Consider the following 22329-nt stretch of genomic DNA (forward strand, 5'->3'; position numbering starts at 1 on the left):
ATGCATTTCATGGTTATTTTGAATATATTTCCTTTTTTATCATTGCCTCTTAGACTTTGTTATTATTATATTAAATGTTGGTTTTTGTGGGCTTAAAAAAAAGAGAGAGGCATAGTACGTGGTATAAGGGAGCTGATACTCTTAGTGTGCTCTGTTCCATCGTAACTCATGAAACAATGACTGCCAAATTATATGTCTGTTCTGGGCACTATTTAGAAAATATCCTAATAGAGGGTAAACAGCCTGAAGGACTTCAAGATAATTACCAGGAGGATTGGTTGGAGGAATTGGAGATGGTTAGCTTGGAGAAGAGAAAGCTGAGAGAGGACATGAGAGTTGTCTTCAGATACCTAAAGAACTGTAACATGGAACTGCCTTCACTAGAAGTTCCCAAGAAAAAAGTAGGTTGATCATTTTGGGGGTGTTCATTGGGGGTGATTTTTGTTTAAGTTGAGTTTGAATTAGATGCTTCTGAGATGTCATTGTGGATAAGGCATTGGACTTGATATCCAGAAGACCTGGGTCTAAATCCTGCCTCAGACCCTTACTGGGTATGTGATCCTAGGAAAGTCAATTAAATTATCTGAGCCTTGGTTTCCTCATCTGTAACATGAGTTGGACTTCATGAATTCTAAAGGACTTTCCAGCTCTAAATCTATGATACTATTATCCTTCCAACTCTCAGAGTCTCAGCTGTACCTTGGGAGCCTGAATAATACCTTATGTGATCTGTTCTAAGTCGGCTTTGCAAACCTTAAGCTAATATATGTTGCTGTTCAGTTGTTTTCCAGTGTGTCCATTCAGTTATGTCCTTTCTGACTCCGTTTGGGGTTTTATTGGCAGAGAGGTTTGCCATTTTCTTCTCCAGATGAGATAACTGAGGCAAACAGGGTTAAGTGACTTGTCCAGGGTCACACAGATAGTAAATATCTGAGGCCAAATTTGAATTCAGGTCTTCCTGACTCCAGGTCTTGTGCTCTATATACTATGCTACCTAGCTGCCCTCAAGCTAATATATAAATATGAGATAATATTATTAGTATTTTATAGGTTTTCTTTCCTCAAACATGAAGGGTTTTCAAGATGTTTTCTGAAATGCTCTGAATCCCTTACTGTTCCAAAACTTAGTAAAATAATAGCCAGTCCAGCAGGCTAACCTTGCTGTTGAATTTGGCCCACCATGAATGTGAAAGCACTAAGCTTTCAGAACAAGGGTATTTGAAAAGGCCTTTGAGTTTTTAATTAGCTGATGCTTTGTCTGCCATTGGACACTCCGGACAGAAGTACAGTAGAATTTCTTGATTCACAGTTGTTCCTGGGAGACTTATTATAGATCAGGGCTTGTTGTGAATGGGTAATGGAAGAAAAAATGATTAGAAACTGTGGCCCCTACATTTTTTGGGGGTGGTATGGTGGGGAATAGAATAATTCAGCATAAATATGGCAAGGTGTTCTGTAGTTTTATGAAAGGAAGGGTAGGGCCAGTAATAGAAATCATTGTCAAATTTTCCTGTTATTAAAACTTGGGTAGACTATGGAATAGAAATGCAAATGTGTGTAAAATCAATTAATCAATCAATAAACAGGCATTTATTAAGTGCGTAGTGTATGCTGAGCACTGTGATTAGTATTGGAGATAAAGAGAAAAATAAAAAAAAATTCTTTCCCGCAAGGTGTTTATATACTATTGGGGAGATTTATATACATAAATCAGTACATGGAAGAAAATACAGAGCAGATGCCAGGAATCATCTTTTGCAATTAATTTGTGGCCACTTTCAAGTAGATTTTGCCCACCAATACCTGGACACAGTGGAGAGGAATGGTGCAGGAAAGCCTTCCTGGAGGAGGTGGCCTTTGAGTTGAGTCTGAAAGGAAGCCAGGGAATCTGACTCTGAGAGAGAAATGTCGTGATAAAAATTTTCTTGGGTATAACCCAACCCAACGTGCTTTTCTGTCTTCCCATATTCAACCTCCAACTATTACAAAGGAAGAAAACAATGGAAAGATAGAATAGACCTTTTCAGAACATCTCTCCTATGTGAGTTGAGGTGATTTAGCCAAGAGTAGGGCAAGTTACTTTGTCTATCCTATCCAATTGCCTGCATTGAATTATTTTCCAGCATTACTTGCTCACATATGTAGCATAGCTTTTCTTTCTGTGTCTTTGGGTAGATGGCAAATGAGAGGAGACTTGAATAAATTTTAAGATATTAATCAATGATTCTAAATGTGTTTTTATGTCTATGATGAGTTAGCTCAGATGGCTAGCACATGGAATCAACAAGGAAAAGCCATGTATTCAATCTGAAATGTCTCTGATACGTACCCTTAATCTCAGCTACAAAATGCTTCTTGTTGAGTGTGTATGGTTTAGTGATAATCCATCATTCAGATTAGAAAAAACAAACCCAAGTATATGCTTTACTGATGGGAATTAAATGAATTCACCTTTAGGCCTAAAGTACAGCATATCATTACTTGACATTTGTGGGAAGGTAAGGGTGTTTAAATGATTTCTTTAAGAGGAAAGAAAAATTCATTTTTCTTGCCCTGTCTTCTCTCTATATACATGGCCACAACCTTCTTCAATTTCTCTCCTGGTGTATTGTAATGACTTTCTAATTGGTCTTCCTGTTTCCGGTTTTTGCCCCTTTCCAATCCATCTTCCACACACCTATCAAATTAGTATTCTTTTAAAAATGTTTTTATTTTATTTTTAATGATATTTATTTTTCCCAATTACATGTAAAACAATTTTTAACATTTTTTAATATTTTGAGTTCCAAATTCTATTCTTCTCTCCCTTTCCCCTTCCCTAAGCAATCTCATATAAGTTATATATGTAATCATGTAAAATATTTTCATATTATTCATTTTTTGCAAGAAACTCAAAGAAAGAAAGAAAGGAAGGAAGGAAGGAAGGAAAAAGAAAGAAAGAAAAAAGAAAGAGAGAAAAATGGTATGTTTTGTCTGTCTTCAGATGACATCAGTTCTTTCTCTGGAGGCTGATAGCATTTTTTATCTTGAATCCTTTGGGATTGGGTTGGATCATAGTATTGTGGATAATAGCTAAGTCATCCACACTTCTTCATCGTACAATATTGCTGTTACTGTGTACAATGTTCTCTTGTTCTGCTCACTTTACTTTGTATCAGTTCATGTAAGTCTTTCCAGTTTTTCTGAAATCATCCTGCTTGTCATTTCACAATAATATTCCATTACAAGTATGTACCACAACTATAGATATCGCAATGGTGTTGCTGGATCAAAAGGTCAGTTTTATAGCCCTTTGGGCACAGTTCCAAATTGTTCTCCAGAATGGTTGGATCAGTTCACATCCAAATTAATATTCTTAAAACACAGCTCAGAACACATTATTCCCTCGCTCAAAAATCATCAGTGGTTCCCTAGGACGATCTTCATATTCAGCCTACCCCTGTGTTTAGATCCTGCTTCAGCTGGATTTCCACTGACCCTTCCAGATTCATTTTATGTTAGTCCCTCTCCCAAGTAGGGCACTCTTAACTGATCTATTCACTGATCCCTGAACTTGGAATTTCCTCTTTTATCTCTCAGCCTTTCCATCCAATACCTGGGATGTCCTCTTTCCTTACTGCAATTTCACAAGAGCCCTATTTTTCTTCACATTTAAGCTTTGGTACCACCTCTTTTCCTGACTTTGGCCTACTTGCTGTCTCTCCTGACACATTCTGTATCGCAGGAACTGCTTGTTTCACATTTATCTTTGTACTACCTAATGCCCTAACATCATATTTTGTACTCGAGCATTTCATAAATGCTTGTTGAATTTGAATTTCTCATCTTTGATTCACAGAAATATATTCTCTTGAGGATATGGACAGGGTATCCCAAAAGTCTCAGTGCAATTCAAAGCTTTAATAACTTCAAAAGTATATGTGCTACATAGTTATAAAAATAATATTTGAAAGGGCAATTACATATAATTTTCAAAATGTTGATATGTTTCTTATTTAATATAACCACTTTCTTGCGCTATTCATCATTCCAGTCAATTTTCAAACTTTGTGAAAACTTTCATTAGCTGCTTCTCAGTGACTTAAAGGATTGCATTTGTCATCCTAGCCTAAAGATTATTGAAAGAACGAGCTTTTGATGCATACATGACGGTTTTGATTTGACTCTACAAGAAAAAAAGTCTAATGGAGATCGATCAGGTGATGGAGGGGGTGGCTAAACTCTATTGATTAATCTACCAGTCTGAGAAAGTATCATACAGAAACAGTCACAAATGGAATACATAATGACAATGTGTCATCAAAATGAAAATGAAAAACTTATTACTCAAAATCCCTCAAATTAAGTAAGTTCACAAGAAATTTAAATAAACTTTTCAAATGATGCTTTTTTGTAAGTTTGTAGCATTTATACTTCTGAATTAAAGCTTAAAAAAAGACACCAAGACTTTTGGAACATCTTGTATATTATTAAACCCTTTGAATATGAAGATTTGAACCATTTGAGTTCAAATCTTAGTTCTACTGCTTATTACCTATGTCTCACTGCTGCTCTGCCCATCTCTGCAGGTCTTGTTAATAATACAGAATTGCAGGGGGAGGAGGAGGAAGGAAGGCAGGGGTGACTGGAGAGTGGAGGTGGGGTGGATAACAATCTATAATCATAATACTTAAGATTTATATAGTATCGTAAAGTTTGCAATATTTATTATATATTGTTATCTCAGTCACTTTCCTTCCTTCCTTTCTTTGTCTTTCTTCCTTTCTCTCTCTTTCCTCCTTTCTCTCTCTACTACTCTTTTCCTCCCTCCTTCTATCCTTCTTTCTTTCTCTCTCTACCTCCCTCCTTCCCACTGTTCCTTCCTTCCTTTCTTCTTTTTTCCCTCCTTCCCTTCCTTCTTCCTTCCTTCCTCCTACTTATCATTTATACCCCACTTGCTCCCAACTGAGATAATAATATATATGAAGAACTTTGCAAACCTTAAAACACTATATAAAAGCTAGGTATTGTTATTAATCAGGATTTGAGGTAGTTCTTGAAATTAAGACACAAATAAACTGGATGACAAAAAAAATTTTAAAAATCTAGCAAACTCCAGTTAAAAGGAGCAAAGATATAGAAGTAGTAGGCACCTGTAGCAACATAGGAACTGCAATTGAGCACTGACTTTATTTCAGCATCCTAGCAGCTACAGCAAAAAGGGAAATCCCTTTGGTTACACAGTTGTCATTACATAGAGGGAACAATCCATTTTACTGGTATGGTCTTGGCTTGTGTGGCCCAGTATTTGGCAGAAGGTACATGATAAGGGAAGTCCTGGGCCAGCAGAGGTAATTAAAACACTGAACAGCCTATTGTTGTCTACCAACAATGCAGTCAAGATTCTTTTGTTTATTTTGGTGTATGGGTGTGTGTGTGTGTGTGTGTGTGTGTGTGTGTGTGCATGTGCACACGTGCTTTCTTTTCTGACTTACATAGATAAAATGCAAAGTGGGCAACTCACAGCCAGGAAATCAGTCGGCTCATATAATTTACAGTTAGTTCCATTGTCAACTATTTAAAGGCAGGTGTAGGGCATACACTAATTCTCTTGCTACCACACTTCCATTTTGATCAGTGAACACATTTTTGGAACTCTCTGATTTGATCCAACAACTGGAATTCCATAGCTCTCTGTACTACTTTTGGGCATCATGAAGAATATGTCAGTCATCTGAGTGATTTTATGTAGATCCTCATTTGAATTTTGTTAGGCTGGTAACTGCTATACTTGCATTGAGTTTGACTCTCTTCCCACTACAGGTGAAGGACCACAGGTTGGTCCAGCGTTCCTTTCCGTCTTTCAGAGCAAGGGAAAGGTGGTCTCTTCAGGTTATAGAGTGACTGACTCTCTCTGGTGTCACTCTGCATGACAGCTTCCTTAGGGATGTGACCCCAAACAGAGGCTTGGCCCAGCATAGAGACAGCAGCCGTGGGCAGATGGTGACACGGCTGTTTGCGCAGTAGTTTGGCCTCAGCAGCTTTGGAAGAGCAGCGCTGAGCTCATTTTGAAGTAGGTCTAACAACATTCCTCTCCTGGCAGCCTTGTACTCTCCCCTCCAGTCATGTGCAAGCAAATGGTCTTGCAATGACTTTCACTCAATTTTCCTAGTGCCCTAGGATGCAAGCACCCAGGCCTATGGATTTGAATTCATTTTGATTATTTAAATAATTTTTCACCAAGGCTTCCCTAGTTTGGATTCCCTCCATCTTTCCCATGTGTTACCTATTCCAGGACCTAGCTCATTCCTTTTACTCAAGTTCAAACTTTAAAATCAACTATCTCTCTCTCAAAACTTCCCCTGCTCCCCTTAAAGTTTTATCCTTTGTAGTATGATCTTCGTTTTCTTTCATTTTCTAATTGGGGACATTTTATATTACTTTTATTCCCTCAATGGTTAATGAATAAAAGATCTGATTACTATCAATATCTTTTAACCTTATTAGAACAGAGCCTGCCGCATGTTCTTCTTCTCACCTTTCCCTCTTCCCTGTCTGTTTTAGCCTCTGTATCCTGTCTTCTCTCCACCTCTTCATCCACTATTATCTGCCTCAATCAGCTCTCTGAGCTTGCTGAATTACATATACCTATCAGCCTTTCAGTTGCTTCAGCCAACAGTGAAGCAAGAGGGCAAGGTGTTGAGGAGTGGACTCCATCCCTCTTGACGATCTCCTCTTTCCTTTCTCTTCTTGCCATCTGTCCTCTTGTTCTAGAGCAGGGGTGGGGAAATCTGTGGCCTCAATGCCGCATGTGGCCCTCTAGGCCCTCAAATATGGCCCTTGGACTGAATCCAAACAAATCCCTGTTCTGTGAAGTATGGATTCAGTCCAAGGGCCGCACTTAAGGACTGAGAGGGCCACACATGGCCTCAAGGCTTCAGGTTCCTCACCCCTGTCTAGAGTTTCCTCAAATTTTGGATTGGATGCATTTGACACATTACCAGTACGCTGGGGCCTGAATGGGCACAGCTCTAAATCACTGCTTAGTGGGAGTAGAAGGGAACTGTGAGAAGGAGCCTGCTATATCCTAGCTCCTGGTTTTTAAGATCTGGGAGATACCTTGTAAATGTTTCTTTAACTTGTGGAGGCCTATCATAGAAGTTCACAGTAACTCTTGAGATTAAAAGGTTAAAGAAAGACTGCTGTTCTTTAACATGGATCTGCCTTCCTAATTTCCTTAACCCCCATGCCTGAGGAGAAATTGTAAGTGAGTTGTCTGGATGATTTAAAAAAAAAAAAGAAATTTCAGAATCAAGTCTGGTCCTGGCATAATATTTGATAGCTAGGGGAAGGGTGGGGAAGAAGGGTGAGGTGGGGTGGAGAAAAAAAAGGAGGCTAGAAATAAGGGGAGAAATGGACATTTTGGTAAATTCGTGTTAGAAAATAGTTCTTTATCATTATGTTTTTTTTAAATGTGAATGGAGAATGATACATTTTCCCCCTATTTGGTTCATTCAAAAATGTTGAGGAATGTCTTAAATGTAGAGACATAAGTATTCTCTTGAGCAGCTTTATTTAAGCTCGAGATAGGGGAAAAACTCCAACCACTCATCATCTTAGAATGTTAGAGTTGTGGTCCAATTCCTTTATTTTTAAGGTAGAAAAAAAGAAGTCTAGAGTGGACAATTGACTTGCTCAAAGTCACCCAGTTAGTAGCAGATCTGGGATTAGAACTCAGGTCTCTAAAGCATATCTTTCCCACCCCCACCTTCTGTTGGCTTTAAGGAAGCTCTTTTCTCTCTGCCTGAACATCTGTGTGGAATTTGGTAGCTGTGGTGTTTGGATTGCTGCAGCTGTAATTAATCTCTAGGTTAATTATGAGCTCTGTTGTCATTTCCTAGATATAATTAAACTGCATAGCCGGAGAAAGTTTGGAAAATAGGTTTTCCAAGAAAACTCCTCCCTAAAACTTGGCAAAAAGCTCTAGAGTGACATATAATCAGCCAATTAAATATAAGCTGGAAGCCTCCTGTCCTTCAGGATTAGTTTATATGAAGAAAACCAAAGTATGTAAGCACACTAGTGATATCTTGGCTGTGTCTAGGCCACATTTTGGGGAAGGGCTCAAAGTACTTTGCAGGCATGCTCTCATTAATCCTTATAATAAGCCCCATGAAGTAGCAAGACAGTAAAGGCATTATGAATCCCTTTCTAAGGAAGAAAAAAGAGCAGCTTAGAGAGATCAAGTGACTTGCCCAAGGCCGCATTGAAAGTGAACCAAAGGAAGAAAAGAAGCGTTTATTAAGTGCTTACTCTGTGCCAGGCACTGTACTAAGCACTTTACAAATTATTTACAAATATTATTTTATTTTATCCTCACAACAAACCTGGAATAGAGGCTCTATTATTATCCTCATTTTACAGGTGAGGAAACTGTGACAGAGGTTAAGTGTGACTTGCCCAGTTCATATAGCTAGTAAATGCCTGAGGTTGGATTTGAATTCAGATCTTCCTGACTCCAGGCCCAGTGTTCTCTTCATTACACCTATATTTCTGATGTCATTAGGGATCCTTTTTAGATAATGCTTTCTCTTTTGGCAAATTTTTTTTGGTGAGATTTTGTAGTTTCTATCATATTTGAGAAAATTATGATAGAATAAATATGGTCTATTGATTTGAAGGGAGAACTAGCTCAGGAGATAAGATGCTAGATTTTTTTTTAGGCAATTGGGGTTAAGTGACTTGCCCAGAGTCACACAGCTAGTAAGTGTCAAGTGTTTGGTCTGAGGCTGGATTTGAACTCAGGTCCTCCTGACTTCAGGGCCAGTGCTCTATCCACTGTGCCACCTAGCTGCCCCAAGTTGCTAGATTTTTAAAAGTGGTTTGGCCACGGTCCCATCCATTGCTTTCTGATGGGTGTTTGGGGCAGGCTGAATAATTATCATTCTTTAGTCGAGAGGGAAGGATTGGGGGCAGCAACTCAAGAAGATGCCCGTGATTGATAGCATTTCAGAGATGGAAGGGATCTAAATGGCCATCTGGTTTAACCAGTGCCTCTGTAATATAGTGTTAGAGATTTAGAGCTGAAAGGACCTGTTGAGGTCACCCAGTCTAATCCCTTCATTTAAAAGGAGAGGGAACTGAAACAGAGAGAAGTTAAATGATTTCCCAAGGTCAAGTGGGTGGTGGAGCTGAGATTTGAACTCAGGAACTATTTTGACTTCAGATCTGGCATTCTTTCCATTTCACTATGTAGGGTATTCCAGGAATCTTTGTGCAGTTTTAAGCATTCATGGCTTAAAATAAAAAAAGTAATAATGTTTAATAGCTTAAATTAGCATTTTAAACTTCAATAGCTTATAACTGCACTCTATGTATGTGAGTATATATATGTAGGTATAGATGAGTGACATCTAACAAATGGCCACCTGGCCTTTAAAGAACTCCAACTTGTTTTTTTTTTTTTTAACAAGGTAGAAAATAGAAGCAACAGATTTTTAAAAAGTCTGAGTTTATACTGCATGAGTATTCCTTGTTCCAACCTATCAAACTATTCATTGATTTGAATCTGTAATCTAATTGACATGGAGAATTCTTTAGGTGGAAACTCTCTCTACCAAACGCCGAGCAGACTTGTCCGCAATTTATAATTTTAGTTACTTGTAGGGCAGCTAGGTAGCACAAAGGATAGATGCCAGGCCTGGAGTCAGGAAGACTCATCTCCTGAGTTCAAATATAGCCTCAGACACTTAATAACTGTGTGGCTCTGGGCAAGTCATTTGACCCCATTTGCCTCAGTTTCCTCATCTGTAAAATAGGCTGGAGAAGGAAATGGCAAACTACTCCAGTATCTCTGCCAAGAAAACTCCAAAAGGGGTCACAAAGAGTTAGATACAACTGAAAATGAACAACAACAAAACTTGTAGTACTGAGAGGGTGAATAACTTGCCTGTAGATTATATTAATACATGTCAAAGGCAAGACTTAAACCCAGATCTCCCTTATTCCGAGGCAAGTCCTCTATTTACTGTACTATGTTACCTCTCCTTAAAGTAGTATTAGGCAGCCTAATGCAGTAGAAATAGTGGTACTTATGAAATCTGTGGTGTTGGCTTCAATTCCTTGCTATGCTAACACCTGGGTGCTTTTGGACAAGTCTAGATCTTAATTTCTTCTCTATAAAATGAGGTGGTTGCTCTCTATGACCTCTTTAGGCCTTCCTAGCTATGAATTTATGAACCTATGATCATCTTATTGTAAATCCAAATGACTTGTTGAAATCTCTTGGAACTCTCAGAGCCTAGAATTAGAAAAGAGGTTGATTGAGAAGAGGTTTGGCTTGGTTTTCCCCAAATTCCTGGAGTTTTGAGAAAACTGGGGAAACCCTCTGCTAATGGTAAAAGCTGCCATACTCACAACTAAGTATGTTGGATCATAGAGAAACATTTTTCTTTCTCAGTAGGGCAAGTGTCTCATTTCCTTTTTAAAATGGTCATCTGAGGATCTCATTCCTAGGAAAGAAGAGGTGAAGGGATCAAAAGTGGCTTTGACATCCATCTGCAGGAAGTCTACCTTTGAGAATCTGTCCATCTTTTGTGTTCTGGTTGCCAACCTTTAGTTTAGGTACAAGTACATTTTTTGCAAGTGGCACAGACATTTCATAAAAAGAAAAGGCTTTAATGTTGTATCACATCATCAGTAGTAGTAGAAATCTTCCTAACTCAGATATTCAATGAGTCAGCAAAAGAGCTGGAGCCTCAAGGAAGCCCAATTGAAAGCCAAGTAACTCACACCAAAATTCCTTAGTATCCCTAAACTTAGAAAAGATGTAGATTCCATGTACCTTGCTTCTAATTCCATCAAGAACATCTTTTGAGTCAAACAAGCCAGGTAAGAGACTTTACTCTCCGACTTGCTGTGTGTGAGATGATAGTGCAATAAAGAAGGCAGAAGCAGAGCAAGGTTCTCACTTTCTAATTTCTGTGGCCAATAGTTTGAGTACTAAAATATGAGTGCCTGTGTGAATATCATCTGATGAGCATACAGCTTACTGCCTATAATAACCATGGGGTCTCGTTATCTTCTTATTGGCTTCCTCTTTATACTATCATTTCCAATAATCCAATGACCATAATTACATTAGATTTTTTTTCAAATTGTGGATTAGTTAGGTTTAACCATATATCACCATCAGAATTAGTGGATATTGGAAATTAATCTGGCTGTACTAAAAGATTGCGTCAATCTATACTTAAAAAAAATAGTGGGGCAGCTAGGTGGCACAGTGGATAGAGCATTGGTCCTGGAGTCAGGAGGACAAGAGTTCAAATCTGTCCTCAGACACATAACACTCATTAGCTGTGTAACTCTGGGCACGTCACTTAACCCCAATTGCCTCATAAAAAAAAACCAAACAAAAAAAATTATGATTAGAAAGAATGTACTGTGAGAAAAAAATAATCCTTGTACTAGAAATATTCTATTGTGGATAAAATAATTTTTACACACACACACACACACACACACACACACACACACACACACACACACACACACACACCATGGCTTCAAGCCTGAAGCATTTGTATAAGACTCTCCTCATTGGTGGATAAAATGATAACTAGATTCAGTGAGACTGCCTAAAGGAGATTGTTAGTGTCAAACTTTTGGAGAAGAAAGATGTTCTTTTTCCTTGCTGTTTCAGGAGCTCTCTCTCTCTCTTACACTCTTTCTTTCTTTCTCTCTGTCTCTGTATCTCTCCCTCCCCCTGTCTCCTAGTCTTCCCCTCCTCTATATTTCAGATGACAGAGATGTAGGGGACAATTTCTAGGTGACCTTCCTAGAGGCTTCAGGAAATTTCTCAATTGGTATGATCAAAGCTTCTCTCCCTCTGGGCTGAGATATCTTATTTCCAATGGAAGAGCTCATTCACTCTGAGTTTTATCAGGAATATTCTAATCTATAGAATTCCCCTGATTTCTGCTTTCTATCTACTTGAATAAATGGATTTATTCCCTACTCTTTATTTGTGATGGTCTTTTGTGTAACTAGCATCTGGATATAAGCTTGGAGCACCACCTTCCTCTTCACTCCACTCTGCATCTGTTTCCTTGTGGTCTCAACTCCACAGAAACAAGATGCCTCTCTCAGGTTGAACTATCACTTCTGATCTCATCACCATCTGCTAACTCAAGCCTTAACTGATGTCGCCTCCCTCAGCCTCCTCTGCCCTCTCACTGGAGGACTGGAAGGTGGAGTAACAAACTCTTCTTAGTGTCTTCCTTTGTAGAGGGTAGAAACTGCTTTTCAGTTTGTCTGTATCTTCTGCCATACCTGGTTTCAACTCCATAGAATAAGATGCCACCATATTAGGTAGCCCCTGGTTTCTCTATCCCACTACTTTCCTGCCTCTTTTCCTGACTTTTGTGCGTTATCTCCTCCCCACCCCCCATTAGACTCTAAGCTCCTTGAGGGCAGGGGCTATCTTTTTTTTTTTTTTAGTTAATTGTATCCCCAGTACTTAGCACAGTGCCTGGTACATAGTAGCACATTGTTTATTGGATTCGATTTAAGGGAAGGTTCCCAGGAAAGTGGCTTGAACCAACAAAACAAAATATTCCCTTAGACTAACAATATTTGGTGGGGAGGGCAGGGGGGAATACAATTCTAGCCCAGTTTGTTGTCCTTCTTACTTAAAGAGGACCAAAATGACATCACTATGTCAGGGTCAAGGTACAGCATGCCAGACTGGCTGATCAGACCAATACAAGTTGGGCAGGCTCTACCACAAATAGTTCAAATGAACATTGGAGAGCAGATGTCTCTAAATTTGTGTATCTCGTGTTTCTTTTGAGATACTGCAATTTTGCTTTGCTCATAGAGCACAGCATCTTCTTTGATGGGCATACACCATATTTGGGTAGTTCTGTGCCAGTGTCTTCCATGTCTCACAACTGGTTCCATAATTCTTCAGACAGACCTTGAGAGTGTCCTTGATTGGCTCCTGAGCATTTGCCTTGTGTGAGTTCTCTATAAAATGGTTGATTGCTGTCCTTTGTTCCTGCAGAGGACCAAGATGACATCATTATGTTACAGTCCAGTTACAGTGTGTCCGACTGTGACTGATCAGACCAATGTGAGCTCGGAATGTTCTACTTACAGATCAGGCACAAACAGGCTATGTGAATGTTTGGGTGGATCCTCTAAATTTGCTTGTCTCGTATTTCTTTTGAGTATTGCAATTCAGCTTTGCTCATACAGCACGGCACCTTCTTTGATGAGGGTATGCCGTGTAGGGCGGTCCTGTGCCAGTGTCTCCCATGTCGTGCAATCAGTCCCAAAATTCTTCAGAGAGACCTTGAGTGTTCTTGTATTGCTTCTTCTGACCACCATGTGAGCACTTGCCTTGTGTGAATTCTCCATAAAATAGTCTTTTAGACAAGCTTATATTTGTCATTTGAGCAATGTGGGCCAGCCCATCAGAGTTGCTCTCTCTGTAGTAGAGTTTGAATGCTTGACAATTTAGTTCGAGAAAACACCTCAGTGTCTGGTACCTTGTCCTGTCAGGAGATCTTTAGAATCTTCCTAAGACAATTCAAATGGAAGCAATTCAGTTTCCTGGCATGGTGCTGGTATACTGTCCAGGTTACTCAGTCATACAACAATGAGGTCATCACAATGGCTCTGTAGACCTTTAGTATGTTAGTCAGTTTGATACCTCTTCTCCCCCATACTTTCTTTCAGAGCCTCTCAAAAGCTGAGCTAGCTCTGGCAATGTGTGAGTCAAACTTATTATCAATATGTACATGCCTGGAAAGTATACTGCCAAGGTAAGTGAACTTATCCAAAGTATTCAAAACTTCTCCATTTGCTGTAATTAATAGTTCCACATATGGATGGTGTGGTGCTGGTTGGTGGAGAACCTGTGTTTTCTTGGTGTTAATTGTTAGGCCAAAATTAGCACAAGCAGCAGAGAATCAATCCATGTTTTGTTGCATCTCATCTGTGAACAAAATATCATACAACAACTCTCCTTCTACTTTAGTCTTTGCTTGTTGCCTTTTCAAATTAAATAATATAGCATCGGTGCAGTAGGTGACCTTTATGCCATGTTTGTTTTCAACATTACTGAAAACATCATGCTGAAAACATGGGAGCAAACACATAGCCTTGCTTCACTCCTCTGGTGACTGGGGAAGCGTGAGAACATCATCCATTATCCAGACTCTGGGCAAGCAGGAAATTGATGTAGAGTACTGATGAACTTCTCTGGGCAACCAAATTTTGACTTAATTTTCCATAAGCCCTCACAATGGAAAGTATTAAAGGTCAGACCAATAGAGTAATATTTTAGGCAAACATATGCTTTGCATTTGAATAATGTGGCCAGCCTATTAGAATTGTGCTTTATACAGTAGAGTTTGAATGTTTGGCAGTTAATTCAAGAAAGGACTTCAGTGTCTGGTACCTTATCCTGCCAGGTGATTTTTAGACTCTTCCAAAGACAATTCAAATGGAAGCAATTCAGTTTCTTGGCACAGCATTGGCATACTATCCAGGTTTCAGAGTCTAAAACAATATCTCTCCCCACTTTCTTAAGGAGCCTCCCAAACACTGAGTTAGCTCTGGCAAAGCATGCATCAATCTCATCATCTATTTGTACAGCCCTAGAAAATATACTGCCAAGCTAAGTGAACTTAGCCATAGCATTCAAAATTTCTCCATTTGCTGTAACCTAGTCCAGTGCCATACCTCTAAAGAGAGCAGAATGACTAGCCTTATGGCCCCTTCTCCTCTTCTCTAGGCAATTATCAAAATCTTGCTTGGGAAAACAAAACAAAACAAAGTCTCCCTTGGAGAGAGGTAGACAAGATTCCCAGAATATCTATTAAAGCTTCTCTATGCGTCACATTTAGACACCTCATGTGGACATAAACATAACATATACGGGCAATACACATACCATATATTTATTTATGATTTCATCAGTGTAGGAAATTTCCCTCTAGGGATTCAGATCACCAAATCATATATAAGTTATAGTCTGAGAGTTGTTTGAGGCCCTGAGAGATAAAGGGACTTCAATTTAGTAAACATGTATCAAGTTCCTAATACAGTATGTTCCAGGAATTGGGGTTAAAAGACTTGTTCTTCAGATTCCACGGTTAGTTTGTTGTGTTAGAAGCAAGAGTTGAACTGAGATCTTCCTGCCTCCATCAATGGACAATTTGCTGCTTTTTTGCTCCGATTTTTTTTGGTCCTATTTGCTCTTCTAGACAATTTGCTACTTTTACTTCTTGCCAATGAGTCAACAGATATTTATTGATTATCTGTACTCAATAAATATAATAAGTTCTCAAAAGGATACACACATATACTGCGTTCAAGAAATATTATTTCATATAATTAACACCCACACCAAAATGGCTGATGACAAATCAATTATGTGAAACTTATTTCCTCATGCAGTATGGGGTTGAGGACCAGGCAGAATCACTGAGGATCTGAAATCTGTGAGTCAATCACTATCATCTTAATTAATATGGACATAGTGGAAACTGATTTTTTTCTTACGGTTTTTGTAGCTTCTTTGAGTTTTTGTTCATTATAGGATTAAGTTCTTCTGTCATGATTCCTCATAAAGCACCAAAGGTGTTGGGCCATAAGGTACCATCTGAAAGAATGGAAAATTGTATAATTCCATACTAGATACAGTGTGACAGTAATAGTATGATGATAACAATGAGTTGAGACTCAGGAGCATAGTGGTTCCCAACTTTTTAAAATTGTTGCTCTGTAAACCCTTTTCAACAGGAACAAAAGGTATTGTGAACCCCTAGGGAAATTTAATATACTACTCATAATATTCTGCAATCATTTACTGCTTACGGTGCTAGTAAAGAATTTTTAGCTTAGACCCCTTGGACCATTTTTTGTGAACCCCCAAGGGGTTCCTGAACAACTAAATGGAAATCATTGCAGTAGCACAATATTTGCCCCCCACAATTAGGTTATATTGAGACACAAAGTTGAATAGGAAGCAATTGAGAAAATATTGCACAGTAAAATTGATTTTTTCAATTTAGTTGGGGAGTAAGAATATTTTGGTTAATGGTGTATGTGTGTATGAATTAGACTTTGATATATATATGCATACATATTTATGCCTTTTTAATAATTACAGGTTTCCTTTATCATAATCAATAATATCAGAATCATAAAGGTATGTGTTTTTCTAAGAATAAAATTAAGTATCAGGAAGGCCTTCCTGATTGTGAGTTGTCAGATGATAGGATCCATTTCTAAGGAAGGCTAGACAATTCTCTTTTGGGGGGATTATTAATCCTGGGATAGGCAGCTAGTTTTCTGTCATGATTTGAACATAATCTTTCCCAGTGGCAAGAAGTTAGATCAATTTTTTTTTTTTTGAGATTTCATCTAACCCTCTGGATCTGTGAAATAAGAAACTATTCATAGTTAATGAGGCAGCTGGTGGTGCAGCGGATGTAGCCCTAGGCCAGGAATCAAGAAAACCCAAGTTCAAATCTGGCCTCTGACACATACTAGCTGTGTGACCCTGGGCAAGTCACTTAACTTCTGTTTGCCTCAGTTTCCTCACCTGCAAATTGGGGATAATAATAGCACCCACCTGGAAGGATTGTTATGAGAATCAAATGAGACAATATATGTAAAGCAACACAGTGTTTGATATATAGTAGGTGCTATATAAATGCATAACCCTCTCTCCCCTCCTTCCTTCCCTTCCCAAATGTAGACACATAATTAAATTTTTTTGCATTTTCACAAGGTAGGTGGTACAGTGGGTCTAGAACTGAAATTGAAATCGTTAAGACCTGAGTTCAAAAATGGCTTGAAACACTTATTTTTAGCTGTATAGCTTTTTTATTTTAGTGAAGCTTGGATTATGCTATACTTAGAAAAGAAGATATCATCTCAGCTCAGCAACATTCTAACGTGGTTTTATCAGAAACAAAGCCTGCCCACTCTATACTCTATGTACTTAAACCTTTATCATTTATTATATTCAATTATTCTCTTGTCTTTCATTAAATTGTGAGATCCTTGAGGACAGAGACTGTCTTTTGACTCTTTTTGTATCCCTAGGACTTAGTAGTAAATAGTAATTGTTTCTGTTCTGGCCAGAAACTCTGAAGGTCTTCCCCTCCCAGATTGATTGTTTTGTAAAAGTAAAGGAGGCCACTTTTTGCCTCAGTTCTAGCGTTTAATTACTGAATGGGTGTTACCTCAGACAAACTGAGACTGGGAAAGATGTTGGCTTAAAAAGCCCAGGGTCTCCCGCTGCATCCAGTGCCATTGCCAATTATCCTGACCTATATCTTGCCACTGGACTCCAATGACTCTGGAGGAGAGTAATTTCACAGCTCTGCCTCATTTAAATCCAATTCACTTGCAAGTCAAGACATCACCCTCCTGATGTCATCAGTCCTCTCCAGAACAAAAGACGAACAACAAACAACAAGGACTTAGCACAATGCCTGGCACATAGTAGGCACTTAATAAATGTTTAACATGTGTCAGACAGGCTGAATTAAACACACATCTGTTGGATGAGTGCATGATGCTAAGATCTATGTAGGATATAAAAATAAATAAAATACTATCCCTGTCCTCATGGAGACGTAGTCTACTTTATGAAAATCAAATACAGTAAAGGAAAAGTGAACAAAAATACCATACAGTCAACAGGGAACAGCAATTGGTTACCATAGAAAGAGCATTGGATGTGGGGTCAGAGGACCTGGGTTAGAATCTTTCCTCTGCCACTTTCTACCTTGGACCAGTAAATCACTGACTCTCACTGGGTCTTAATTTCCTCAACTGTAAAATGATGAGGTTGGTGTAGATGGCCTTAAAGGTGACTTTCATGTCTAAATCTGTCATACCACAACCCTGAAGGTAGATAAAAATTCATTTGGTGGAGTTTTCCCCTCTGTGATGCCCATTTTTATCCACATTTTACCAACGAGGAAACAACGATAGAGAAAGATGAAATGACTTGTCCAGAATCACACGGGTAGTAAGTATAGACACAGAGCTCGAACTCAGGTCCTCCTAACTCCAGGTGAGACCTTTAATGCATTTACTACCTAGGTGTGTGATCATATACAAACACTAGTAAAGTCACACATAAGAACCCATGCCAGCAGAAAACTTGTTTGCTACTCTTCCTGTGCAGTGAAGAAGAGGTAGGGGGCATTTTTGTATATACAGAGTGGTTCTCCATCATTGCTTAGGCTAGAAGAGTAGGAAATGTGTTTAAATTGCAATATGAGTGATTTAAGATAGAAAAAAAAGGTATACACAAGAACTATTGTTAAATGTCAGAATGCATTTCTTAAAGAAGTTGAAATGCCTTTCTGCTGAATGTTACTTTCTCCTTTCTCTAAGGCGGTATAAGTACAGTCTGCCTGAATGAAGGAAAATGGACTGGATGCCCTCTTGAGCCCTAGAATTCTCTGCTTCTTATGAATACTTCTTTTTGAGTGAAATTATCCATCCCAGTAGCTGGAGGTGTTTGTCAGTTCATGGAGGTAAACCATTTATAGAAAAACACCAGCCTTGATCCCACCTTGGGACAAATCTGTCTGCAACAGTTGTACATGACTTCTTACTCTGCTGTCTTCTAGCCCAGCTGTTACTGTGGTGCATAGAGGATAATGAATCTGGTGATTTTTGTATTCATATTGCAGCTAGGTAGTAAATGCATTAAAGGTCTCACCTGGAGTTAGGAAGACCTGAGTTCAAATCCTGCCTCCATGCTTACTACCTGTGTGATCCGGGGTAAGTCATTTCACCTTTCTCTACTGCAGTTTCCTCATTGGTAAAATGGGGATAATGATAGCACCCATTTTACAGGATTGTTGTACAGATCAAATGAGAATGTATGTTTAAAGCACTTTGCAAACCTTAAAGAACTATATTAGATATTATAATTATTATTAATTTTATTTCCTTTAAAAACCAGGTGATTGACCTGATTAATTTGTTTAGGATATCTGTAACATAGATAAATCATCAGCCTTTCAGATAGATAGATAGTTAGATAGATAGATAGAGAATGAGAATGAATGAATACAAGGTAAAGGAAGCTTATTCAAATTTCATACTTAGAAGCAGAATTGGAGATAAAACAAAGTTCTCCAGGAAAGCCTTGACTAACCCAGGACAATGTAGGCTTTGCTCCAGAGAGTTGATATGACAGTTCCTCTTTGTGATAATCACCCTTCCTGAGCCTTGCCTTGTAATCCAGACAATCCTCTTCCAGCCTATGTGTGCTAACCCAACATTCTATTCAGCTGAACTTTCCCTACCACAAGAATCCTACAGATTCCTAGCCTTCAGAATCCCAAGCTCTTGTTCCATACAAGATCTCATAATACACTAGGATTCTCCTTTCCTTCATTAAAAAAGGCTAATTTCCTTTTCATCAATCTCACTTTATTAAATCAATCTCATATTGAATATATGCAATAAGTAGTTTTCAAATGCCTACTCTGTGTAGAACACTGTGAAAAGTTCTGAGAAGACAAAATTTTGAAAAGACATGGTTATTACTCATCATTTTTATAGTATCATAGGCTGGTGATTATAAAGGGTACATTGAAATGCGCTAGGAGATAGGTGAACTTAATTGGGAATGGGTCCAGAAAGGAGTAGGATTAATTAGTATAGGGAAGAGGGTATAGAAGGAGGTAGTTATGTGCATGTTACTTGCAATTAAGGGCAATGAAATTAGAAGATTGGGTTTGGGGAACCAGTATAAATAACCAAGGATAGATTGATGTTTCATGCTTTTTATAAGCAGAACTTTGAGAATATATTGAAGATGTGTTGGGTTCATCTGTCTCAGTTCAAAATAGTATTTAAGACATTTGTGCTTTGGAGAGTGTCTACATTAAATATCTTATTCTAGAATGAAAATTATTTTTAAAGGATTCTCAGGGAACTTTGTGTAAGTTCAAAGTAATAATTGAATATGAAAGATATCACATAGTAAGTAAACGATTTGGTGTTTGATGGCAACTATATTAAAATATGGTATAGTGTGTAACTGACGTTTGAAGTTATTGATGATTTGTTGGAAAAAAGACAAATGAATTTGACTATGAGAAAAGCTTTATTTACAATGCCGATGCTTATCATAATGGGCAGGTATTATGCGCTGGTTTTGAAATAGGTTGTCCTTGTTATGTAACTTCACACAATGTAAACAAAGACAAAAATAGTTTATGAATTTGAGCATAAACTCTTGTAACAGAATAAGATGAAATTGGAAGGAAAAAATGAACTGTCAACTGCATTATTACAAAGATATTCTTTATAGATTTGAACAGCACATGTCATTTTCAATTTTTTATTATAGTGTGTGACCAATGAACCAGGTATTTTGAATACTATATGTAGAAGAATATTATATGTACAATATGTACGTATTATATGTAGAAGAAAGATAATATACTTAAATTCAGAGGGCTAAAATAGCTAAAGAGATCTCATGTTGTCTATTTTCTTTTGAAGAAATTACATATCATGGTTCTTTAAAGTCATATCTAGTAAAAAAAAAATCTCAGTTTCTAGATATAGATTTGTGCTCTGCAGGGTTCATGGGTAATAATGCCTGAAGCTCTCCAACAAAGGTAGTTTCCTGAATTAATGGAGCACATCTGGGCATGGGTCCAATAAAAATGTTGGCTGGATGCTTCCTTGGAAAATAATATTGGAAACTGTTTAACTGCAATCAGTCAGTACGGGATAAAATGAACCACTCCCATTCACTTTTCCAATTGCTTCCCTGCTAGACCAGCTGTGTGTCCTTGGGAAAGGGGCTATAGGTTGGAGGTGTCAAGTTCACATGAACTTGAGAGAAAAAAGGAAATTCAAATGCAGAGAGCCATTTTCCAAGTGGCATGTCTCAGACTATTGATCAACATTTTATATGTACAGTTAGGTATATTAAAAAGTCTCTCATAATAATGCTTTTACCTGGAATATGGATGGCCTTCATTTATGTAGTTTTTTACCCTGAGGAGTTCAAAGCATACTACCAGTATTGCTTAAATAAATCTGCCTACTAACCTTCCAGTAAGATAGATGGGTGACTTACATATGGTTGGTAGTTTTTCCATTTCTCTGATGGGGAAATCAAGGCTTAAAGTAATGAAATACCCTGTATACAGCCTCTAATCCTTCGCAGAGAGTAGGTTTATGTATGGGTAGTTTAAATATTAAAATGGGAGAATACAAGAGTACAATTCTTTTTTTTTTTTTTTTTTGGCTAGGCAATGGGGTTAAGTGATTTACCCAGGGTCACACATGTAGTGTCAAATGTCTGAGGCTGGATTTGAATTCAGGTCCTCCTGACTCCAGGGCCAATGCTCTATCCACTGCACCACCTAGCTGCCCCCAAGAGTATAATTCTTAATGTGGAGTCCTTGAACTTAATTTAAAAAAAAATTGGTAACTATTTCAGTATAATTGACTTCATTTGTATTCTTATGCAATTTAATTTATACATTTAAAATATTATTTTGAGGAGTCCACAAATTTTATTGGACTGCCACAGTGACCAATGACACACATGAAAAGGTTTAGAACTCTTGCCATAGAGAGTCTCTTTTTCTTCTAGTTTTCAAAAAATATATTTTTATTTATTTTGTTAAATATTTCCTAATTTAATATAAAATTTTTAAACAATCATTTAAAAATTTGAGTTTCAAATTCTCTCCCTCTGTCTTCGAGAAGGCAAGCAATTTGATATTGATTATACATGTGAAGTCATACAAAACATATTTCCATATTAGCCATGGTGCAAAAGAAAACACAGACAAAAAAACCCAATAAAAATAAAGAAAGTTTCAAAATAGTATGCTTCAATCTTCATTCAGAGTTCACCATTTCTGTCTTTGGATGTAGATAGCAGTTTTCATCATGCGTCCTTTGGAATTGTCTTGAATCATTGGCGTGATCCAGAGTAGTTTAGTCTTTCACAGTTGATCATCCTTACGATATTGTTACTATATACAAAGTTCTCCTGGTTCTGCTCACTTCACTTTGCATGAGTTCATATAAGTCTTCCCCAGTTTTTTCTGAAGCTGTCCTGCTCATTTCTTACAGAACAATTGTATTCCTTCACAATCATATATCACAATTTCTTTAGCCTTTCCTAAATTGATGGACATCCTTTCAATTTCTAATTTTTTGCCACCACAAAAAGAGATACTATAAATATTTTTGTACAAATAAGTCCTTCTCTCTCTCTCTCTCTCTCTCTCTCTCTCTCTCTCTCTCTCCCCCCCCCCTCCCTCCCTC

The sequence above is a fragment of the Vombatus ursinus genome, unplaced genomic scaffold (assembly GCF_900497805.2).
Source record: "Vombatus ursinus unplaced genomic scaffold, bare-nosed wombat genome assembly UNPS02014832.1, whole genome shotgun sequence".
NCBI classification, from domain to species: domain Eukaryota; kingdom Metazoa; phylum Chordata; class Mammalia; order Diprotodontia; family Vombatidae; genus Vombatus; species Vombatus ursinus.